The sequence below is a fragment of the Fukomys damarensis genome, unplaced genomic scaffold (genome assembly GCF_012274545.1).
Source record: "Fukomys damarensis isolate Sample0158 unplaced genomic scaffold, DMR_v1.0_HiC HiC_scaffold_33, whole genome shotgun sequence".
In the NCBI taxonomy this organism is placed as follows: Eukaryota; Metazoa; Chordata; class Mammalia; order Rodentia; family Bathyergidae; genus Fukomys; species Fukomys damarensis.
This window is the reverse complement of record NW_022900945.1, coordinates 13,416,977-13,443,909: the sequence shown is the minus strand read 5'-3', so window position 1 is coordinate 13,443,909 and position 26,933 is coordinate 13,416,977.

The following is a 26,933-nucleotide window of genomic DNA, read 5'->3' as shown; positions in this document are numbered from 1 at the left end:
AAAAAAAAAAAAAAAAAAAAAAAAAAAAAAAAAAAAAAAGGGTTAAAGGGAGAAATGATGAAAATGATAAAAATAGAGGTTTTGCAAGTGGGAAGGGGACCGGGAGTTGGAAAGAGCAGGGAGGGAGGGAATGGGAAGGGATGAAAAGCAAAAAGAGAGAAAAGAGAATTGAGATGTATTACGTTCACGTCCCAACTCCCCACAATAATTGTAGTCATTATGTACTGCAAATGCTCACTAATAAAACAAGAAAAAGACACAGTAACAGGCAGTCTCTTCTTCAGTGGGCACTTCTGTGACATTAACGTAACGCATGCCCACACTGCAGCCACCCTGTGACTAAGAGAGACCACGACAGTCTGAGGATGGGGAAGAAAGCACATTAATGAGAGAAATGAGTTCATTCATTGACCTGTGATCAGTATTAATTGAGTTTATGATTTTGCAAAGCACAGTAGGCCATTTGATCATGAAAACATTACATTGCATTATAAACTTCTGCTACACAGACCAGAAATACCACAGAAGAATGTATATTCTGGGTGGTTTAAAGAATATGACCGAGGACATTAGGCATTGGAATTTACATTTTTAAAGCTATCAGAGCTAGTTTATATTTGTTTAACTGAATTTATGTCATAGTTTTATAAACTTTTTGATGAGTCAGCTCCATTCTTAATTTCTCCCTGCCGCCAACAGCATATATTTTAGGAAAGACTTGCATGTTTATATCAGTGTCTATAATAATATGAGATTGCATTAGTACAATGACTCTTGAGCACTAGAATGTAAACTGACCACTTCCTGTTGCACCCTTTCCCAACGCAGACCCCCAGGTCTGAGGCTCCCAGAGACTTTTGAGCTGCCTTTTTTATTTTTGCTCTTGCTCTAGGCCAGAGTGACAGAAAAATAATCTCATAGAAATTGAATTAGCTTTCAGTATTTCCCTAGTTTTACCAGTCATTTAATTCTGCTCTTCTCTGATAACTCCAACTCCAATTTTCAACGATGTCTTCCCTTCTGCCGGGGCCTCCACGTCCAGTGCTAGTAGCTTTGTCCTGCTCAGCAACTGGTAGAAATATGCAAGTCAGGTTATTCAGCCTCAATAACAACTGCAGAAGTAGAGATCAGGTAGAAATTGAGATGTTTGCTGATGCTGTGTATTCACCTTCGGAACCAAGCACAAGCACCCTGCAAACTCAATAACTGCCCATTCATTCTCTTGCAGTGACTGAGCTTGCTAGGATGCAGAGGCAGTCCATTGTGCAATGTCCTGTCAACTGCAGCACCTCGTCCCTCTTCCTTTGGCTGGTCTGGCCTCGAAAAGCAAGGAATGTTCCATCTGGGATGCATCCACCTAGCAGACCACACTTCTGTCTGTCGTATTAAGCGATAGACAGTCTTCCTCTGAGCCTTCATTTGATGGCTCAGATCTAGGAAAGGTAATAAGAAAAAAATATATAAATCTATTTTAGTAATGGCCTTTTCTCTCTTTTCCTTTACAGTTTTTAAACTTTTGATTGGACTTCAGAAATAATTTATCAAAGCACAAGTGACTGGCACTTCTAAAACTCATTGTTTTACCAGTAAACTGAAAAGATAAGAACTCTTGTTGCTTCCTTGGAAATTTGTGTCACAGTTAGCATTTTGAGGACTCAAGGTACAACAATAGGGGCATGTGCCGGCACCTGGAACAAGTCTGGTAGTGAGCCCTGGCTACAATGTAAGAAGGGCATTGTTAGCCTGAATGGTGGATTCCCAAAATGTCATAGAATGGCAATGAAATTAGAGTTAATAAAATGATAGTAATATTAACAATACAACAGCAACTGTGCTAACTGCTGTACATGAATCACCTGGTAGAGTACTCACCACAGCCCCACGAAGTAGACACAGTTATTCTGTTGTCTCGGTGATGAATGAAGGGAGGCTGAGGCAGGGAAAATAAGCAGCTCAAACTTCAGAACTAGAAGAGAAAAGATTTGAAATTTGAGCCCAGATATAAAGTACAAGCTCTCTGAACTCAAATATGTTCTCACATGTTCTGTTAACAAACAAGAACAAAACACAAAGGCCGATGAAGAAAGGCCAGAGGATTCCATAGCAACCATCCCAGAAGGGGCACACTTAAGTGTGTCACCTGAGGAGACACTCAAGCTGTCAACAAAGAAAGTACAACAGTAACCAGTCTTCACTTTATGGAAGCTTATATTTTTCTGTGTAAAATTGCTCTGAGTATTGGCTATGCCTAGAGTCAATGTCACTAATATCCACGGGAAATTTTTGAGTTTGCTGTAAACTCCTTTTAATTAAACCACATATTATAGTCAGTAAGTTTTGAATATTAACACTGAATACTGTTGATGAGGCAAAATGTTTCTACAGAGTTCCCCCCACCTTTAGTTTCTCAGTGAAAGTGGAAGCACAATGCAAAGAAAAAAATAAAGAGCTAAATGATTTTTCCTAAATAAGGGAAAAGAAAAACTATGAGAAAAGGGAAAAATGAAAACAAAGTCTTTGTAAATAGGGGAGGGAGGGTGTAGGGAAAGCAGGGGTATGAGGAAAAATGAGAACCAAGATACATCATGCAAAGGTACAAGATCCCAATGATGAATATAACTGTACTGTATACTTGAAAAGTACCAATTAATAAAAAGAAAATGTAATATTTATATACAGTAGAGTTCTACTCTGCTCTAAAAAAGAAAAAGGTACCAATAAAAAAGAGATAAATGAGTTCTGCTCACTTATATTGGAATATAGTTCACTCTAAACAGATCTGGGTAGGTTGCCCTGAGGAGCCTCTGTTTCTTTGCATCTGTCAGTGTTATAGAGGGAACCCAAACCTGCTAGATATCCGAAATGTGAGTTCATGTTCTCTAAAATCAAAGAATGAATTCTAGGAACAACTGAGGTTAAGAGTAGGACAAATTTATTAAGAGAAAGAAAGCTTCTGTCTAAGAGAGACAGAAAGGGGACCGGAAAGTGGGTTGCCTGTTCACCCCACTCTTCAAAGATGTTTTATACAGCAAAGCCATGTGTTAAGGCAGGTACAGACAGGACAAAACTATAAGACTCAGTGGAAAATTACAAGGTCGCCATAAGGTGGGGCAAAACCATGTGCAACCAATAAGATTACAAGTACAGTCACCCATGTACTATTGATTAAACAGGAATCAAATGGGAAAACAAGTTACATACAAGGGATTTCCCATTTAGAATACCAATTCCTACTCTCTATCTCTAGGAGAAGTAATATCTCTTCCTTTTTATAATACTAACCAGTGAATGTGCCTTAATTCTTCTCCATGTTGGCTCCCAGAGCACTGACACCTTGAGAACTGGCATCTTAAAGAAGGCCCTGTCTAACTGCTTAAAAAATATCTAATTAACTTACCTATCTACAATGTCAAGACCTTGTCTTTTACCTGTAGATTAGATTTTCTGTACACACTGTGGAGTAACCATTCCAATCTTTTCCTGCAAGAAATCGTTCACGCCTAGTCCAATTTTCTGTGCTGATAGGAACTGTTTTGTAAGTAGTTCAAGAGTTCTGTACTAAGATTAAAACTGAATGTAAAAAAAGACCACACACACAGATAAACTGTATTTACTTATAGAAAATGAATATTATAAATAATATCATTTTTATTTTGTTCCAGAAACTAAGCATCTTTTAACTATTGGGTTGCAAATCCTCTTTAAATTTATTGAGATGGCATAGAGTGGGAATCAGCATTCAATACACAATACCAAGGACAAATAGCAAACTTTTTGTGAAAAAGATTTTTCTCTTACCATCATTTATAGCTATTCTGCCACTCAAGGACTCCACTGAGTTCCTAAGTTTACAGTATTTCTTGATAAAGAAAAAGAATTTGAAGTTCAGGATTCTTCAACTTTTATCATTTATTGGTTAGTTGAACTTAAAGCATACTATTTCTGCTTCTAACAGGATTGGGGCCAGTGAGAATGTCAAGTAAATAAAGTACTTGAGATGATGAACTATAACCATAAGAAATACACACTGGTGGGGCTGTGGATTTAGCTCAGTGGTTCCACTGCCTGCCTCATAAGCTCAAGGTCCTGAGTTTGATCCCCGGTACTAAAAAATAAATAAATAAAAAGAAATGTACATTGATGTTTATTATCAAGATTATACATTAAATTTTGATGATATGTTAGGCTAAAATTCCTGCATTTGTAAACAAGGGAAAGATTGCTATTTATAGACAATTAAATCCAAGTTTTAGATTCTAATGAGTATTATACCTTGAGATAAGCAATCAACAAAACAATGACCTAAAATAAGGTGATTATTTTAAAAGCTGAGGTTCCAGATCCAGAAGTCAGTCCTGAATAAAGCCAGAGAAATATATATGTCAAAAATAGCATATGTGTCACTCCAACGCTGCCTCTTACTTATCCTCAAGGATTCTATTTGAATCAAAAAGTTTTAATAAAGATACATGAGGAAGATTAACTGATTAATATTTTTATAAAATTACCCAATATTCTAGAGGATTTTTTATTTGAATAGAAGTAAGAAAATGGGTGGAAACAAATTTTAAAAGCAGATACTAGACTAGTTTCCAAAGTTTTAAGAAGCCAGATGACTTAAACTGTTTGCAGAGTAACAGCTTGCTTGCTCTCTGCTAATTGCTAAAGTACCTTTGATTTAATCATATTCAATAGTACTATATAAAATAGATTTGTAATTTAGTATTAATTCTAATATTTACTCTGTCTTATAATCCAAACCAAGTATTTAGCAGTCATAATTAGAACGTTTAATACAGTAATTTAATGGAAAGTAATTTAATTTATTTACTGTACACTTTTGTTTGATTTTAGACATTTTAAAAGAAATAATTGGTCTTCCGTGAAAGTAATATGTAACTCATTCATTCTATTCTCATGTGTTAAAATCATTTTATTCTTTCCTTAATGCCATATCGATTAATACTTAAATTAAAATCCAATTGTCTGTAAATAAGAATTATATAAAATATTTGTTGATAATATAAGAAAAACTATTTTCCTTTTTTATTCCATGTCTCCGAAATGTACAGACGCTAGGTCAAATCAAGTGTAATTCTCTGGACCGCGTTCCCTAATGGATAGACTTTTACACCTTAGACCTAATGTGTATACATAGGCCTCTTGAAAATAGCATGGTTTGAGCTAATGATGTCCATTGCTAAATATTTTTACATCAGGGTGACATTTATAAATTATATTTTAATATTACAATTATTTTAGACGATTGCCCTCAAAGCCCTTTTATTTTTAGCAAATATGAACCATGCCTGGCCCACACACACTGAAAACCCAAGATAATCCAAATTGGACTCGTGATCTTTGCACCCGCCCTAAAGTTGCTGCTCTTCTGTGTTCTCTTGCTCCGGTAATGGGGCCGTTCTGCTCCCATCACATACTCGGAAACTTCCATCATCTTTGGCTCCAACCTCTCCTGACCCTCTGCATCTAATCAACCACGTCGTCTCCAGTTTACCTTTGAAATGCCTTTGGAATCTGTCCTATCCTTCATGCTTCCCTCTCCTTCCGTAGCTCAGGAACTAATTGTCAAATGCCCTCAGTTACTTCAAGAGCCTGTTCACTAATACTTTCTATCTCCAAATCCCCTTTTTACATTGATAACATCGTGTTTTAAAAAAATAGATAGAAAGGTGAAACTACTAGGAATGGGGAAATATTTTTGACAATACCATTTTATAGACAGTGAAATCTAAACTCCATAGGAAGGCATTGATCCCTTAACTTTTGGTCCTGTTGGTAATTTTTCACCAACACTTTATTTTCGAACAGATCTATATCATTGGCAGTGCACAGACACTTTCTGTTTTTCTGAGACAATTGCCTTTCAATGGATAACCTTTACCACTTTCTACGCATTGGTTGAAGCCCGCCATTTGTCATAGCATAGTTCCTCTTCCTCCAGCCCTTGAGAAGAATGTCTCCACTTTGCTATTCAGGAACTTATTCTCCTCAAAAATCTTGTCACAATCTCATAAGATTTAAAAATGGTCAGATATGTGCTTGTTAATTCTAGTAAGCAGAGGCCTCTTTGAATGTAAATATTTTGTTTCTTTCATGATTACTTTCTTCATACATAGTACGTCCTAGATGTGGTTTTATTATTAAATATTTTTAATTGTTTTCTAAATTACCATTGGTGTTGTTCATATTATGTTATGAAAAATAGCATTTATTAACACCATTTCTATGTTATGTATGAAAGATAACAATTTAAATGTCATTGAATGTATGTGAAAATACACAACCCTCCTAATGAGACATACAACATTTTCATTATATTTTGCATTAGGGTAATTCATACACTTTGAAAAAAATACATACATAATATATTTATTCTTATAATATATGTATATATATTCTGAGAAAAAGATTATATATATTTCCTCAAATGTCTAATGAGGAAAGATAAATATGGAGTTCAGTTGGCTAATTTTCTGCCTAGCTGCCTCCATGAAAAATAAAGATGTAGCGACTCTATGCTTCCCTAAGCTAAACTTTTCAAATATTCAGCCTTCTTTAGTTAGTCATTATGCCAAGGATGTGTGGCCAGTATCTAGATTAGCAAACCCTATTCACCTGCCTGTCCCTTGTGTTCCCTGTTTTTAACATGAAAGAAGAGATATCTAAAAATGGGACAACGCTTGTAACTGGCTTGCATTCCTGAATATTCAATTAGATCAAGGCAATGGCAGTATCATATCACACTTCTTTAGGTAGTTCAAGAAGAAAAGATGTAGTTTTAATGTCGCATGCATTTGTTTTCCGCTTCTCTTCCTTTAAATCTTTTAAAACTCTTAGCTGCAAAAAAAGTGCTCTTTTACCCCTTAAAAATCAAGCAGTCTCCAGATTTTTCTTATGTTAAGGTGAAATTGGAAATTATTTTCATTTCCACTAGTAATTGATGCTTCAGATGACTAATTTCAACTTTATGTTTCAATAGTGTGAGTGTGTGTGTGTGTGTGTGTGTACACATGATGTGTAACTCCTCCCTTTGAAGTGGCAGTAAACATTTTTTTTGAGAGAATCACCCATTTCCTTGCCCTTTAAGTAGTCTTAAAGAGCTCACCACTGTGCCCCGGCACCCGATCTCTCTGCCTCTGTGGGCCATTCGGAAAGTGTACTCTCTGATCTCCCTTCACGTTCCTGCCCAAAATGACTGTCTCGTGACTCTATCGAACTGCTTCCCGATCCACGGGTACATATCACAGTTTAAACACTGTCATATTGACGAAGCATTTTTCCACCTTACGGCTTTTAAGTTTTAAAGCAAAGGACAATTTGAAAAATGAAAAGACTTTAAAGGAAGGAGCTCAGGGTTGCTTTTTTTTAAAAAAAAAAAAGGTAAAGCTCTACTAGCACGTGTTCCATGACAGTGCTCAGCTGGAGCTGAGGGATATGTGTCATTTGAATTGAGTCAAGAGAGAAAAAAGAACCCCGGTGGTTTGCACAGGAGACATTTAATATAAAATTTAGTAGCTAGCAATGAGGGATTAATTGCTAAGGGATGGGAAGAACCTGGAGGATAGAGGGATAGAATCTATCGGAAGCGGCCACCGCCCTAGACTGGAGACAGAAAACCAGGAAAGCAGCACGTTTGGAAGCGTGCTCCTCACTTTTCCCCGTTTTCTCATTTGACAGAGTTAAACTGTGCCATACTGGGTGGTGAAGAAATTGATTGAAGTAGCAAGGACAAGTCTGGAAACAAAACAGGCAGCTGCGATGCTAGCAAAGATTGCTGGAAATTCACCCACCAGGTTGCCAGTAAAAAGCTGGTAGATGATAAGCGCACCCAGCGTCGCGCTTGCTGTTGCCGTGACACTTTGTGGGAGAAAGGGGAATGAAAGCCACCCTGGGGCCCAGAGGCGATGCCTCTTCCTTGTTCAGCCCTCTCGCTCCCTCAGAAAGTCTCCTTTCGTGCCAGTTGGCAAAGGAAACATGTTGACGGGGACCAGCGTCCGGGTTCCAAAGCTGGAAAAAGAACAGTGGTAATAAAGTGAGAACTGGCACAAGACACAGAATCTAATTGACCATGATTCCCTCCCTCTCTTCTGCATGCCTCTGAGTTTATGGCCAATGATTCACTGCACCAGCAACTCATACGCTTTCATGGCACAAAACTATGAGAAATTTAAATTCTGAGACTCATTTACCGAACACAAAGAATTACCAACACCGAGCATAAAAAGAACTACATCTAAAATAAAGCAAAAGTAGTGTTGAAAATATAAACCCCTACACATGTATCTTCAGTGTACTATTTTATTTTTCATGCTGTCACAGCCAGTAGGAAAATCCCTTATGTGCAAATGAAATGCTTCTTTGAGACATGCTCATAGTTCCATGCCATGTACAAAGACGTGGCTGTCCCTTTTCGATACAATTCTTGGATATCTTGCTAAGAAATTATTCCATCTTGGATATTTTTTGTTTTAAAAAGTTTTTGTAATATCTATATTAAAATATTTCTTTCATCTATTTCAATCTGCTGTCATATCATCTCAAAAGTCTTATCAAATGTTCACTGGCACGAAGCTCAAAAGTAACAAGTAAATTATTTCACTATTACATTCCCTCCTCTTATATTCTTTGGATAAAAGGAAATAGCAATTAAAATTGGCATTTTAAAAAATAGATTATTCATGCATCTGCTTTTAACTTTCAAGGAAAAAAAAAATGCATGAAGACTTTGAAATCATTCTAAGAAGAGTGGAACTCCCGCCCTGGCCTTGAGCCACTGTTTACAGGCTTTTGAGCTTATATGAGCAACGAATCTGTTTCTTCTATATTATTCAGAAAAATTAATTGGCTGATTTTCAATGGATATTAACTGAGGCCCATACCTCTAACGGATCTTGGAGGCACTGATCATGGGCAAAACGTCTATCATTCACACAAAAGCAAGATCAAGTAGAAATAATACCATAGTATCATAGTTCTATAAAGTAAAGCAGAAATCTCCAGGACTTTAATAATGCCTAAATTATAGCTGTAATCAATACCTACCTATGATGGGTTCAACAAGTGAAAGAAGAGCGTAACCCACTAGAGAAGTCAAGCACATTGATTTATTCCCAGGAATTAAGTGAAATTATTTCCTTCCTTCACATATGCTCCCTCGGTTGGATTGAAGGAGGTCCTAGTGATCATCCTTTCTGTTGAATACAAACATGGCTCACACAATTTAAAGGCACGGAGGTCTAACTGTCTTGTGATTTCAGATGTCTCAGTCTGTGGTCTGTTGGTGCCAAGTCAGCAATAACATGTTACAAGGTCACAATGGAGCAAAGGTGGTAAGCAGAACACCCCTGTTCCCTGAGCCTCAGAAGGAGGAGCCAGGGACCAGACAGGATACCCAAGGTCAGACATCCACTACCCCACCGTTTACACCTAGAAATGTGCTGTGCTAATCCCATTGGTGGCTCACAAAACTTAACTGTCAGTGAGTTGAACACAAGATCAATTCCTTCTGAGAATGATATTTAATAGTGTTTTTTCAGTTTTTGTTTCACATACAAATACACACATTAGTAACAGAATGATTTTTTTCCCCTATCCTTATGTGATCGTTGTGATATTTTAACTTGGTAAGAACTGCCTAGCAGATCAGTAATTCTGCTGTGTCTGTGTACGACTGACATGTCAGCCAGCAAGTTGAAGAGGAAAGACCTACCCAGAAGTGGGTGATACCAACCTGCAGGCCTGTGGCCTAGAGAGACTATAAGGGGAGATGAGGTGGAAGGATGTATCTGTTTTGAAAGAACTCCAGTCTTTGCAGCTGCCTTTGGACATTGGTTTCCAGTTTCTTCAGCCTTCCAACAAACTTCAGCCTTCCAACACAGATTCCATGAGCTTCCAACTCTGGTGACCATAATAAGCTTCTGGGCCTTTGACTTGTGATTGCTGCTATATTCTCTGGCTCTTTAGCAAGCAAACAGTTATTTCAGATTTTTCCGCCTCTGATTCTACAGAAGGTCATTGTAATTCTTTGGTCTCTCATCCTGTAAAGCTACCTAATACATTCCAGTATATAATTATGCTTATACTTTATATTAATTATATTACTCTAGAGAGCCATAATTCACTTTGTATCATGTTTCAAAGGTAAAACACTTAAATTTTAAATATCTAGAAAAATCTCCATTTTTCAATCATTTCTCAAATCATACATGCTTAAAATATATACTTTTATTTTCCTCATTAAAAAAAGCAAAGATAATAAGGGTATTATTTCTTTTTAAAGGAGCATTTATTCAGGTACCCCTAAGAAATATACTGTACAATATTTTCTACAGGCTACTGGAAAAAGAATTTGTAAGAGTAGAAATAGGAAAATAAAATATAACTAAACTTCAAAAGCTTTTATGACAGTATGATTGGTGTGGTATAATCTTCCTTGATCTCACAGAAATAATCATTTCTGCAAACCTCAGAGGTGAGAGCTACATGACTTAAATTTAAGAAGATGCTTCTTAATGAAATCTCCGAGAAAGCCAAGATAATGTAGGGAGTTTGGTCATATTTGCATTCAGAGACAAGTAGTAGATACTTGCTGTGGTGGATTAACTGATGGTCAACTAAAGTGGGGATGTCCAGCTGAACTGGATGTCAGCATGGTTCTGGGCATGAAAAACCAAGCTGAAGATTGCTGCCAATGGAGGATAAGGAGAGCTGGAGGGGGAGATTGTATGCTGTTGATTTACCAGAGAAGCTTGCCCCGGCTGGTCTTTCTGGTACAAACCCAGCTGTTCTTGTCAGAGGAGCTTGGGTGGCCAAGGTGCAGGCAATGGCTACTGTTCTTTTTAGGGGAGCTCTGGTCTTCACCTTGAGCATTGCTTTCTGGCTCCAGTGCAGACCTCTCAGTCTTCTGGCACAGGTCTCTCACTGTGCCAGGGCACCAAGCATCTTTCTAGCTTCCACCACTGGCCCTTGGGTCTTTCTGGTGCAGAACCTCTATATGGACTTGCATGGTATATTGCCATGAGCTCTAGGCCTTTGGGTGCACTCATGTAGGACATTGCCTCAGTTGGATTCTTCGGGTCTCTAGTACATGGAAAGATCCCTTGCACTCTTCTGCATTTGATTTTTGGAGTGGATATTGTTAAATAATCCTACAAGTTGTGTGTCCATTAAATCCATAGTCTTAAACTACTGATTACAAAACTTGATGATGAGTAATGTGCATCTCTCAGGTATTCATTAAATTAAAACATTGTAGTCATTTTTTATTCATTTATCAAATGTGTTCTAAAATATGTAGGGTTTCATAAGACATTTTAAAAACTATTTTTAGGTAAGCAGTACCACAGCAAGCTAGGTGTTTGAAGAAAGCCAAAGTACAGTATTCCTGAACCTCTTCGATGACTTTCTTTAAAGACTTGTGAAGTTCCTTTATATAAATGGACAATTCGCACGAGCCTCTAAAAAGAAATATTTGGCTTGCATCTCTTTAAAAAAAACAACATGTTAAGAATCACCAATTTAAAGATAGAGATCATATACTTAGTTAGATAATGAAATGAATATTAGAATTGTGCACATACTTGAGACTGAAGGAATTATTGAAGACAGGAAGAGACAGGGAGAGGAGAGAAGAAAAGAGGAAGAAAGTGAGGAGAAAGAGGAAGGTAGAGAGAGAGGGAGATAAATCAACCAGTGGTACAACTATATCATTTCTGGGGTTAGGCTTGCTATTATTGATTTATTTTTTTATTGTCCTTTTTTCAGTCTTGATTATTTTACATACAACGTTCTCTTCATAAAATCAACACATATAAAGAACTGAACCAATAGGATTGCAGTGTAGGTGTGAGGTATTTCTTGACTTAATAATACAGAAGTGCAAAAATTTAAGGTGTACCTTGTTTTGTTGTGCTTCATGGTATTGCTCCTTTTAGAAATTAAACTTTTGAGGCAACTTTGCATGGAGCAATTCTATTGGTGCCAGTTTCCCAACAGCACAGATGATTGTTAGCATTTCTTGGCAGTAAAGTATATTTTAATTAAGATACATCTATATTTTTAGGCATAATGCTATTGGCACACTTAATAAACTAGTTTTGTATAAACCTGAACCTCTTCAATGGGAAACCAGAAATTCCTGCGACTCACTTTATTGAGATATTTGTTTTGCTGTGGTATCCAATATGGAAATAGTAATATCCCTGAGATATTCCTACTCTTGGAAACTATGGTGAAATGGAAAAGACTTTTCTGATTTCAACAGTCATAGATAAGTGTCCAGTTAATAGTAAAATTCCTTTTCAACTGCAGCTGTTGCCTAAGGAGTCATATTTGCAACATTTAAAAGAGGACACACAGTAGACCTCCTTAACTGCAGAGAGTGTATTCCAGGACCACAAGTGCATATGTAAAGCAACAATACTGAGCACAATATATTCCACCATTTTGCCCTACACATATTTTATTGTAAAATTTAATTTATAAATCATGCATAGTACAGCAATTATAAAAATATGTTCTGATAAAAATATATGAACATGTTATCGCCCTTAAAGTTTTACACTTCCCTTTTTGATTATGATGTGTGACAGCACAATGCCTACATTGTAAAATGAGATGAAATGTCATAAATGATGTAAACATCATTACATAGTGTTCAGCTAGTATGTAAGGGTATGGTGCTATGACTGGTAACAGAGAAGTATACTAAGTGTTTAGCATATGATCAGGTAGCATGTACAGTGTTTATACTTAGGAAAAAGGAATGACTCGCGGCCTGGGTGTATAATATCTCATCATGCTACTCAGAACAATTCAAAATTTAACGGTACAAATTATTTATTTCTGAAATTTTCCATATACCATTTTCAGGCTGCAGTTGATAAGGGCTAACTAAAACTACAGAAAAAGGGTGCTCACTGGAATAAGTAAGAGTGTAAAACGAAAGTCATTGCTCGTTATTGTAGCATAGAAATAGAGGGAGCTTAATTGAAATGTATTTCTTTGAGTATTGTTATAAAAGTATTCAGTCAAAATCCCAAATTAATCAGATAAACTACATCTCTCTTGTACTCATGAGCATTGTTACTGTAATATTAAGAAGATCCTTAATAATAGATCAGACTGCATGAAAATGGAAATTAATGCATTTAAGATACTATTAAGAGCTTGAGCATCAAAAACAAATATTTCACAATTTTCCCTTTGAGGAGCACTTAGCTTGCTACTTAGGTGGCTTTTCTATTTGAATATCACGTAGGTAGGGATTGAGCAGTTAAGTAAACAATCATTCTTTAGTTGATTAATGAAATCCTTCATTTCTTATATATTTTACCTAACACGTTGGAATAATTTCCAACTTCATCTCCAGAGTTTCATAACTTATAATATGGCATCTAAACTGTGATCAATGTTCACAAATGGGACAAAAAGTTGATACATCATAACACTTTTTTCCTATACTTGATGCTTTGTTGTCATTCTTTATTTAAGAAGCAAATGTTTTCAGTTAGGAGTGATTTTCTAAACTCTTTGTTTCATTGTCTCTGCAGAAAAACGATTAAGCATGTCTGGAAAAATAGCAAGTATTTCACAGTACAATTTTTAGTACTTTTAAGTATTGAGCAAAATTCTGCCAGCCGTGTGGTAAATTTGTTTTGGGATGCTGAATCTTCTGCTGCTTCTCACCATTTTTCCCTTCTTCCCGTGGTCCTTCATTTCTCTTAGAGGCTGAAACCAAAGAGTTTATAATTCTCGGGCTCTGTTGCCACCAGGGTCCTATATGAGGTTCTACAATGGAAGTCACTTGAGTGATATTTGAAAGGAAGAAGAGAATAGAAAGTCATTTTTCTCCTAACAGAAAGACTATGGCAAATTACTTCCTTGGTTTCATAAGATATTTTCTGAATTCTTTCACTGAATAATCTTCAGTTTTGTTGAAGATTTTGAATGAATTATGATTGTATTATCATATTATTTTAGTTGTAGTCTTATCTGATGTTCTGAACTTCAAAAGTGTGTTTCATGCTGTTCTTTTCAACTATTCTAGAGGTTTTATTGGCTTCTATTTACCTGTATTTAATTATATTGCAGAATGAAACCTAGAGTGTAGAATTTAATGCTCAGGTCAGCCAAGAGAACTATGTCCTTTTTTGTAACATCTACAATTAAAAATACACTTTTGACTCAATACCTATCCTCAGATAGTTTCCTGTTTTGGGAAAATTTTTTCTTCTAATTCTACCCATCTTTGCTGATTTCCACATCATGACACAGCTCTTTAAGGAATGAGTTTGTGGTTTCTGCTAACCCAAGTTCTTTACCATGTGCTATTTCAGTGCCATACGCATGATTCTATTGTGGTTTTCATGCCTAGATTATCTTACTTTACATATAATTTCCTCTGGATTTGCAAACTCTTGGAAGAAATGGAATGATTCAAGTTTGTATGCCTAGGCTTTACTATTACTTGAGATATCTAACAAAGTTATCTCATAGGAAGGTGTGTGGCTGAAGGACAACGGAAAGGCATAGAGTCAGGGAGGATGAGAAAGAATGTGGGGAGGGGAGAGCCCTCTCCGTTAGCTAAATAAAGTGATGTAGATGCACAGAACATGAAATTAGCCTGTGACTTCCTTTCAGGTGAGCATCTCATAATTTCTCAAATAGTGTAAGGCACACTCTGAAAGACACACTTCTTCAGTCGTACAAGGCAAATGTTTTCAATAACTGTAGTGTATGTTAAGTATCATGTATTTGTCCTAAGAAATAAGAATTAATGGTATTCCTATATCATTGGGGAAGAGAAAAGTTACACAAAAACATTTCTGAGCCAAGTATTTAAAATTCTGTATTCTGGTGTTTACTTTTTATTGCCTAAAACATAGATTTATATTCACTCGAATCTCCCTGCCACGACCCGGGTTTTTCACTATGTATCCTGTAGCCAAAGCTATTTATCTGCTTAGTAACAATATAAACATAAAATAAGGAACATGTAATTAGAACTTGCTCTATCATGGTGATAGTGCTAATTTGCTTACAAGCACCATTTCATTAATACTATTCACAAAATCCTTATGTGATAAGTAGTGTTATCACTATTGTGTAATGAGATGAAATGTAATTACCATCTTAACGGCTAGTACCAGAATTATTCTACTTACAAAAACAATTCACTTTGAAGGGAGGGCTTAAAGTAAAAGACCTTATGGAAATAGGTAGTATGATTAGAGGTCAGGCAACAAAATTGGAAGACAGAACTTCCTTTCATAAGAAAAAAAAAGAAGAGAAATGGACAGGAAGTGATACAGACTATTTGACAAAATGAAGTTAGTCAGAGACCAGCTGCTGGAAGGGCATTAGATTCCCCATGAAGTGATGTCCTGCTTGATCAACCAATGGAATTTTGCCCTGGTTCTCCTACCTATAGGAAGATCTCCTGCCTTTTAACCTCACTTCCACCATGATTTACCAAATCATAATAAACTTAGCACACACAATCACATACAACACATAATACAATGTTAATAAACAACTACACTTTTAGTTAATGCATTTACGACACCATACTTTTAATCATTATTTTAAGTTGAGCTTCTACTTATTGAAAAAGGTTATTGTAAAATAGGATGCATGTGGAGCTAGCAGCAGCCTCGTGTATCCTCTGGTTACATGAAGAAGCCTCATCAAGGGACTGACTTATATCATCTGTGTTCCTGTAAATGTGCCCTGCGGTGTTTTCACTAGGACAGCTTCGCCTAATGAAGGATTTCTCAGAATGTATCCTCCCCATCAAGCAATACGTCCCCAAGCGTGCATGTATGCATGTAAAATCAAACATACACATGCGTGCATACATATATATGTATGTGTATGCCTTTTGAATGTTATTTCATAACTATTCATCTGATCTATGGTGCAAAGAATTAGTACAGTCAACATATATACAAAAGTTATGTTACACATCTAGAATTGTTTTTGTTGTTGGTTTATCAGCTGGATGTTTGCAAACAAGTATCCCAAAGTCCACGTGCTGAAGCCCCGACTCTCAAAGTGACGCTGTTCGGAGGTGGGTCCTTTGAGAGGTAATCCGATTGGGTCAGAAGAATAGAGACCTCAGGACAGGGTTAACGACGCAGAAGATCTGTCTCTCTCCCTGTGTCTCTTCTCTCTCTCTCTCTCTTTGCCCCTCTGCATTCATGCATCCGAGTGGCACATTAGGAAATGAGGAAAAGGGCATCTCTAGACCAAGAGGAGAGCTCTCATTAACAGCCTGTCAGCACCCGATCTTCAAATCCCCAGACTAAAACTGAGAAATAAATATCTGTTAGTTAAGTCCTTTGATATGTGATATTTGGTTGTAGTCGCCTAATCAAAGCAATGTTTGTATTCCTTAAGTAAATTTCATAGATTGACTAAAAAAGGTAATGCGATAGAATTATCCATTTATGTTATCATTGTTTCTTACCTACTGCAATTTTCACCTTGCATTATTAACAGTAAATCAAAATTTAAGTACTCAATATATCATAGTTGATACAATAATTGTGACTTACTTTACAATAAAATAATGCTACAAAAATTAACTGAGCAAAAATAGAAAATCTGTACACGGTCAAAGCACAGGATAATATTTCAGACAAGTTGGAGAGGTAAGACTATTTGCACATAAGGCTGACACCAAGTTTCACTATTTTAGTAAATCCTATTATGATTAGATATTCCAGTGACTCACAAAACTGTAGAGTATGACAAGTCCAAAATCTGTAGCGTGGGCTGGCAGACTAGAATCCCAAGAAAGATCTAAGGCCACAGTTCAAATCTGAAGGCGTCTGGTGCAGAATTTCCTCTCGCTAGGTGAAGTTCAACCTTTGGTTCCACTCAAGCCTTCTCCTGATTGGATGAGGCAAACTCTCATTGTCGTGGTCCGTCCGCTTTACTCTTCCTCCATAGACTGAACTACAACATCACCCGGAAGCACGTTCCCAGAAACATCTAGAATAATGTGGGCACGTGCACAGGCATCATGGTGCAGCCAATTTGGCACATACAATTAGCCATCAGGGAAGCTATACCGTCATCTTACAGTCATTCTTCACAAATCGTAGTAAGATTGGGACAAGGATTTATTACGTGGTCATTCCTTTATGCACCTTAAGAAAACTCAGTCTGTAAGAGACAGATTCTCTCTGATTTTAGTCTAATCTCTATGTTATACATCATTCACTTACTTAATTTGTACTCAACTCAAAACAGGACTTTCCTGCCAGACCCCTTTTTGGAATCTTTTCAGTGAAGTTTGAGTGCCAAAGAGACAGACGAAGCACAAATAATTATAAAAGAGAAATCAAAGCGTTAGCTCTCTCCCCCAGAGAGAGATTTGTTGTATTAAGACAAGTATACATTAATTTGTCCGTGATTTTAAGACATTTATGTTAATATTCTGCACTTATCCTAGGATTATTAAATTATTAAAAAAATCAAAACCTTCAGATGGAAATATGTTGACCTACCATTGCCCAAACGAATGACACGTTCTATTAGCCAGGCTCTTACAAAACTACCGGATAGATCAGTGAGTCCTTATCAAGTCAAGAATTCCCTGTTTTTTGTTTTATTTTATTTTGTTTTGCTTTGAACTACTTTGAAGCTTTTTTCATTTAAAAACATTGTAGGAAAACTATAATAAAACTATACTACAAAACATTATATTATATAAAGGAATAATGTAATAAATTCCAAAATACACACCATGCGCTTCAATAATTATATGCCCTTGATTGGTTTTGTTTATTTACAGCTTTCCCTCTTTTCCCATCAACTGAGATATCAGGTTATGGTAAACATGCCTATGCATATCTACAAAATGTCTTTTTGTTGAGCACAGCACAAGAAAAATGACTGAAAAATGTGAATTATCACAGCTAAAATTAGCATTTACTCTTTAGCACCATCAATTCAAATTTGGCTTTCATATTAGTTGTTTAGGATTAATAAAAAGCCCTATTGTCTGTAATAGATTGATTTGTTCCTTTTAATCGGTAAGTTCCCTCTCCCTCCCTCAATTTGCAATTTATTTTTGACAGAACTGGGCCATTTCTCCCTTAGAGTGCTCATGTTCTGGACTTTGATGATTGGATTTCTATGATGTTGTTTAATATTCTTCCATATTTTGTATTTCTAGTAGTTGAGTCATGGCATTTAAGGTTTGTTTCAAGTTTAACTTTAGGTAAGAGTATTTTATTTTAGATGCTGTCTACTTGCATCAGAAGGTACATAAGGTCTACTTTTCTAAACTTTTGTCTATCACTATTGACAATCATTGTCCAGACTCATTATTTTGTTGACCTTAAGTTTTTGAATAATTTAATTTGTCATTATAAGCTTCAATTTTTATCACCAAGTTCTTATATATACCCCAGAGAAACACATGATAATAATATTTAGTGACTTGTTCCCTTAAAATTACTTGTATTACATAAATAACATTGAAATCTCAGTAATTTAGGGCATTAGGCTAATCACTGAATAAACATAAATGGATAAGACACAACCTTGTTCTTAATTTACCAGTAATCTGGCAAATAAACAAGACTTTTAGAAATAATGAAATACACACCACTGCGTAGATATAAGCAAGTGGAAAAAGAGCACATTGATAGAGAAGTAGCCCAATGCCAGGCAGTTTTGGATATTGCTACTCTGTGTGACTATGACTCACTGTGATTTTCATTTTATTCGTTTTTAAGATTTTTGAGGAAATTTGACCATTTTATTAAAAAAACTAGAAAATAAAAGTAATGTATATACCAGTGTGTAGTCCAGCAGATGAAGTGTTAGCATTTTATCTGTTTGTATTGTATGTTTCTATGGCTATAACTTTCTCTGTCTCTTTTTAGAGTGAATGAGGTTCACTTTATTCAAGGGAACCACAGTGACGGATGGAGGAAAGCACAGAGACCTGGCACTGCAGGGGTCATCTGGAGGCTGGGCTCGACTCCCACTTAAAGCCTTAACATTCTGTATCCTGCATTTTCCCTAATATCCTCGTATGCTAAGTGTGAATTTCCCAGTGCTTCTAGGACTGTTATTTAAATGACTCAAAACTTAATACTCACTTCAGCAATGATATTTTTCTACTTTTGGCTAAGGATGCAGAGTTTAAAGGCTCACTTGTTAACATAATATTGGGATAAGTAAATAAACATGTTCTTGAAGATGGTTCACTTCACATTTTCTATTATTTTATCTTGAGAGATGATTAGAAGAGCAATTTTATAACAAAATTTTTAAATTTTATTGTTTCTTTATATGTTTTTCAAAGCTTGGAAGAGTAATTTTCATTTCCTTAAATGAAGTCAAATTTGACTTGTGTTTAGTTGCAGATATCATTACGTCAAAGGATTTACCAGTTCAATAATCAACAATCATAATAAAAAATTTGTTGTTTCAACTCCCATTGTGTCTGTGAGGAGAGTTTGCATCTTGGTCTGCTCTCACAGAATCTCACACACTGAGTAATTTATGATGAGCAGAAATGGATCGGTTCATAGTTCTGAAGACTGGGAAGTCTAAAGGTAGGATAGAGGTAGGGACCAGGGCCTCCCTGCTGTGTCAGCCCATGGGTGATAGGCAAAGAAGGCGAGAGAGTGCCAGGAGCTCAAACTTACCACATCAAGCTCTTTAGACTTGAAGGTAACAAATTCAACAAGGTTGAGCGAGACCTGACCATCTCCTAGTGGACACCACAGCCTTGCACTCTTGCAGTGGAGATTAAGTTTCCAACATATATTTACTGGAAGATACATTCAAACCATAGCAGCCTCTACGGCAATGTTTCTCTATTCTTCCCCCCTTTAAACCCTTTCTCAAAATAACAAACAGGCAAAAACATTAAAATTCAACCCCTCCATGCTTCTCTTGTAGAAACACTGATCATGTGATATCATATCATCTAGATATCTAGAAAAGATATCTAGCTATCCAACTATCTATCCATCCATCTATCTATCTATCTATCCATCTATATCTCTCTAGAGAGAGAGAGAGAGAGAGAGAGAGAGAGAGAGAGATTTGGAGTAGTACTTCTAATGTTTACATGGTAAAAACAAACTATGTAAAATTTTAGAGTAATAGTGAATAAGCTTTTCCAAGTTGTAGTCAACCACACATAGACTTGATTAAAACATTTTCTCCAGAAAATGTAGCTCCATAAGTTTTGAGAGCATGGCCTTTGGGGTTAGGGAAGTTAAGACTGAATCCTGAAGCATTTCCTATGAAGAGTTTGAACTTGGGTAAATTATTTAACATCCACTATCTATACAATGTTAGTGACAACACTTACTACCCAGATCTAAAGATTAAATTACAAGTTCAAATGAAGTTGCTCAGTGTATTGTTTTGAAGTAAGTAAAGGGACGCTTTTGTTTGTCTGGAAGCAGAGATATCTGTTTTCTGGAGAGTTCACAGGTAAAGACAGATAGATTGTACACAAATGCTGTGGTTCATGATAGAAAATCTATTCCACTGAATGTTTCTAACTCTGCTTCACAAATTCTGTCTCCTAGCCACATGCTTAACATGTATCTTACTTTTCAGGGGTTTTCATCTTTGTGGGGAAAGAAAATATGAGGTATTAGCAACTACCATGAATCAAATTTGAGCCACTTGCTTTTTCTGTTTTGCTTAATTTAATCCTAAAAATATTTAGAGAAGGAATAAAGTTTTGCATCCCCCATTTACAGATAAGGATTCAGTGAGTTTAATCAATTCGTATTCCTCCACAGTTTATAAAATGAACTCAGCCTCCCTGACCCAAGACTCCTGACAATTGCACTGTCATTTTCCCCAAGTACTACTGAAGTGGATTGCTGTGGACGTTCGGGTGAAGTTGTGCAGGGCAGCATTAGAGAGCGAGTGACTGGTACTGCTGATGATTTCTGCTGTCAGGATGCTCTTCCACGTATCCATGGTTTGCTTAGCATTTCATACTTTTGTCAAGGTCTTACCGAAATGCAACCTTCCTAGTTGGCCTGCAAGATTCTAACTCTCCACACTCCACCCTAACCAGGATATGTTTAACTTCTGCATTTCAAACTCTTTATCTTTCTGAATGCGCTCTTTCACAGTTTAATAATTTTTATAATAATTATTTTCTTATGCCTGTATCCACTACCAGATTATAAAATCTATAATACAACAGATCATAGATATCTTGCCTAGTACCTGATATTTGGTAATGATATTTATTAGCTAGTATAGAAATAATTTTTGAATGAAAACAGTACAAATAAAAATATATGAATATATATATTTTAAATTATGTGTTCTTTTTAAATGATGGCGAACTGGATGTAAATACTGGGCATGCCCACCTTATGGCATTAGCTAAGGTTTATAGCACACAGATTCTATCAAAGAAAAAATAAAGAAACTAAGGAGTAGCATGGTCTACTTAAGCAAGAAATTTGGCTTATGAGTGTTTTAAGGCTATCGAGTATATTTTTTCCACGTTATTGATTCCTTTGGTGGAATGTGTGTTAACTTTAATTTTTATTCCACTGTGGTTTGAACCTAAAGCAGCTAAAAAACAATGACATAATCTGGTTCAGTATTATCCTCTTCTTTGCAATCTGCAAAACAAAAAATGTGCTGGATGGTTTCTGGGTATGGCTGAGAATTAAACAATGAACACAAATTAAACTTAATTATCTGTCTTGAAATAAAAATATCTGTTGTCCTCTGAAGATACTTAATAAGGTAGAAGTTCTGGAGAGCATAGATGAGGTCCATGGTATGATACTTCTGCACATTGTTCTAACATTTACGTTTTAAGTTTATGGTACAGTCTCTAGTAATGTATTTCTATTTTAATCATATGGAAGAGTATGGACCTTGCTCCTGCACGTGGTACATACTGCATGGTTCATATTATGAGCAAACAATTCTTACCTAGGGAAAGCCCGCACTGCAGACTGAACACCAGTGTACCATCCAGGAACTCAGGTGATACAAAGTTGCAGGGTGTCCTGGGGCAAGTTTTTGACATGGGCATTGGATTTTTTGCTATTGGAGGAAGAGCATGGACTTCTTAGAGATTAATACTTGTACATTTGATAGAGTCCAGTCCAAATTTTAAAAACAAGTGATCAAATCTAGCTTACAGTTGTTTTCTTTATCATATATGTATTTTAAGCATTTGTTAAATGGCTTCCAAAACAACAACACACACACACACACACACACAAACACACACACACAGTGAGTTGCTTATAAAAGGATTGTGAAAGTCAGAAAACATGCACTACTGAGATAATCATCCTAAGGGAACATGAGAACTTCACTTTTAGTTGGGTCGTCTTTTCTTCACTGTTTTATTTAAAAGAAAAACTCATGTTACATCTCACCTTTCTATTCCCTCTGAACACAGGACTAAAGAATGTAGCACAATTGAGCACTGCTAGAAGTTTATAAGATGAATAGAGAACACTGAGGTTTTCTTCAAGGAAGGCTGGTAACATTTATGTCTCAATGTGACTTTGTAATCTTAGTGTATCTTCCATACCTCAAGACACAGAATTCCTATCTGTGCTTTTCTATCCATAAATATTTCAATTTGTGCTAATAATTGAACTCAGGAGCTATGCACTAAGCTGCATCGAGCTTTACTTTTTTGTTTTTGTTTTTTGTTTTTTTTTGGGGGGGGTTGAGACAGAGAGTTGCCAGATTATCCAGGCAGCACTCAAACTTGTGATCCTCCTGATTTAGCTACCTAGAACGTAGTTATCCTTAGTTTAGTGTCCATAAAGAATATTTTCTGCCAGGATAATACTCACTGGCCTCTCTACCAAAATCTTTCTATACTAACCCCCAGACCTAGCTTCCAAGACGCATCATTTGAAAACGTTTTTTATTAAAGTGAAACTGAAATAAAACAAAAAATAAATTAAAATGAAAAATCAAGATGACTACTTTGCTTGGAGCATTCATATCATTGAGATAAGTTTTATTCAAACAGTCAGAGTTACATAGAGCAACAAGTCAATTATATTAATTTGTGTACATGATTTCATAGAACAAGGTAATATTAGAACTGAAAGATCTTATATGTCTTCTGGGATAAACCTCTCATTTTATAGTTGAGGTAACAAAGTTTTCCAGACTTTAATTGCTTTTCTGGCAATTACTAATTCTTGCAGAAATCAGGGTCCTGATTTCCACTCTTTGTATTTCTTACGTTGTACAGCACAACCTCTTAATGAACGTGAAGAAAGAGATACTGGTCTAATCATCTCTCCATTGTCAGACCACCGGCGTCCGGGATAAAGAGAAGTCCGCATTCCTCGATATGTGCCCGAGTTTGGTTAATAGCATTTTTAACAGTCGCTGTTAAAATGAATAATAGCCACCTTGAAATTGTAATAAGAAATCAAAGATCTCCTCTGACTGAATCTCTTCATTTTTTGTGAATGAGTAAAACTTACAGATTAGCTTACTTTAATTAGGGTTTATTTTCATTGAGCACAGACAAGATTAAAGCTTGCCTTTAAAAAGAAAAAAAAAAAGATACTTTATCAATTGCGGCAAATTTTTCCTAGTGAATTCTGTTCCTTGCTGTTAATAGGAGGAAGGGGCAGATTTCTAGTTTTAGGAACAGAACAGATGTGCCTTTCAAGGTTGGTACTTTGCTAAACTCTCCAAGTGCAAGATGAAAACACATATGAATCTCATTAAGTGTAAATATACTTGTCTGAAACTTTTAGCTGTTACCTTGAAGTTGAAGTAGAGTTCTGAATTCAACTGGTTAACAAGAGTTTAATTAGGGTAAGTTGGAATTTAATTTTAAGATGATAAAATATCAGATTCCTATTTAATTTGATACTTCAAAATGCCCATGGTGACTGATGTCTGTTATTGGATCCATCTGCTTTGAAAATCTTTTGTGTTTGGTGATAGATGCTTGGTTTTGTTATTTAGTGGTAATTTTTTTCTTGTTTTTTTTTTTTCCTTAATTACCTTGTTTGTTTTATGCTCCTAACATGAGGCTGTATCATTCCTATTAATGTTTGCAATTTGAAGCGCACATATGTCACAAATTCTGACAGTAAATAATTAAAGTATTTAAATAAACTTGTGTATGTGATACAGTTCTCTGGTTGAACAAATTTGTAGAGCAAGATTTTATTCTGATCTTAATTATACCTGCCAGTGACTGGCGTGATCCTTACTGAGTCAGATTAATTAACACATTAAGCAGCCATCTGTAGAAATTTTCATAGTACCTCTTCTGCAGTGCTATGCACCCCATGGGAATTTTCAAACTACCTTGCCACGAGAGAGCTTTTCACACCATAGTTGTAAGCCTATAGCTATGAACAAATTATTCCATACATTTACATTTTCCCCAACCTTTTACAAAGTGGTCTGATAATCCCATAAAAAGCATATGATATTTGGGACCACTAATGACAGAACAATTGATAAGCTCAGAACATCCATTTTATTTTCTTTAAAAATGTGCACGGCTTTATGTCAAACAACTAACAAGTCCCATGGAGTGGAACAGAGTTACTCTCACTCCTTTGAAAAGAATAAATGTCTTCAAAACTTGGGCCAGAGTAAGCAAACTGTGTTGTACATCTACAAATATGCTTTCTTAAACAGAAACACAATGATACAATGGTAACAAGGATATAACAGAAGTATGCAAGGGGTTTTAGCTTCTCAATAATTTACATAATATTGTCTAAATTAAAAGCAACTTTGATGCAAAAATTATCTGGAATTTAGAAATAAACATTGTTGAATTTTAGTGACAATTCATTAGCAGAACGTTAAACAAATGAGGGGCAACTAGCTCAATTTATCCACAGCCACTCAGACAACACTGATAAAAAGTGCTCTTAAAATATATAAAAGTGCAGTCTCCGTAGTGAACACCAGCTGCCTACGAAATTCATTACAGGAACATATTTCAGTTTTATAATTCACCCGTTTCTCCTTTAACCAGAGAGATGGTATTTAGAAAGAAAGGAAGGAGAAGGCAAGAAAGAACACATCAGAAAGAAAGTCCATTAATAGCACAATCAGTAGCTACTGGCATTAACTGTTTAGTTGAAAGAAATATAAATAGAGAGAGGACCCTACAATTGTAACTAAAGAGGGATTTCCCATTTACACTCAACACTATCATGCCTCTTCCTACCAGGCATCTTCATTAAATGAACCACTCAAATTGCTGCCATAAAGAAATGAAGAATCCCCTTGTCCTTGCCCTCCTTTTATTTCCATTTTTTTCATTTTCTCCTCTATTTTCTTTTCCCTTTTTATGTTTCCCCTACCCTTCCCACTTTCCCTACACCTTTAGCCCCTTTCTTCCTATTTCACATTGTCAATTATCTCATTAGGATCTTATGTCCTATTATAGTTTTTCAAGACCTGTCGTGTAAAAGTACAAGATCCCAATAATGAATGTAACTGTACTGTATGCCTAAAAATGTATCAATATACTCAATTAAAAAAACTTAAAATTATTAAAAAACAAAAGAAATGAATCTATGACCCAGAACGGAGACCGAGAGAAGGGGTTTCAAAGAAAAATACTTGGATGAAAGTAAGCAAGAACACCCAGCATGTCAACATTACGTAATGTTACCAGGAAGGGACAGGAGTAGTAGCACTTATCTGTACTTTTCCATGAATTGTTTCTGAAGTGTACGCCTGAATGACACAGCTGCAGGTAGGAGCCAACAGAGCAGCAGGTACAGATTCCTGTATTCCTGTAGAGCTCGGCCGCATCAGCTCCAGAGCAGCCTGCCCCAGCATGGCCATGCTGCTTTAACATCTGAGCTTTGTGTGTCCCCGGAAGATAAGCAGTCCCGGTGGAGCCGAGCCGTTTCCTTATTATTCATGCTAATGTTAGAGAATGAACACTAAACACATTTGCCTGTTTTTCATTAAGGCCCAGAAAAAAATGTGGAATATTTTATACTTAAGGCTCCTCGCCTGGCTTTCAGGCCATTGGGTCAAATTTATTAATTATTGATAAAGAAAAATCTCAAACAGCTCAAAAGGCTTTTGGTTCCTTCAACTCTAGAAAGCACTTAGTGTGGCTGAAATACGTCTTGCTAATCATTCTTTTCCGAGATGGTGAACTGACATGGAAATTGAACTCCAGTTGTAACTTGCTTACCTGAGCAGTATTATAAATTTGGTCAAACTAATCACTTCTCCAAGTTATTAATTTTAAAATACCAAATACAAAGTGTTGAGACATCAAATTAAAGCATGGACTGCACATTGATTGATGTGTATTGTTAGGCTGTTTCTCATTAATGTCCCCAACCTCTATAAAACTTGACGCACTGGAGAGCACTGTTAGCATCTAGGTGGCGAGGATAGTATTTCTATTCTTTAATAAAAAAGTTATCTTTACAATATTTCTATATATATATGGAGTACAGTGAAATGTTTTTATATATATATTCACACTGTGGAATTATCAAATCAAGGCAATTATTACTTCACACACCTATGTATTATTATGATGTAAAACTTTAAAACACTCAGTATTTTGACATATATAGGATGCATTATTATTTATTATACTCACCACTCTCTGTAATCCTTATTTAAATAAAATAGACTCCCAATCTTAAAGTCAAAGAAGTACATTTATGTAATCAACTTTCACAGCTTGTAATCAAATGAAAACACATATATGGTCAATATTTCCTTTTTTATCCGAATAATACTGTGGAATAGAGAAGATCAGAGGCAGTAGGGCACTTGGATGACTTCCCAAATTATCAAAGGAAAACAATTCATCCATTTCCTGGACAGGAAAAAAAATCTTCCCTCGAGAACAAAAAGTTCTGGCAATCTTCTCGTTACAGTTCTCCTAGGCAAGTATA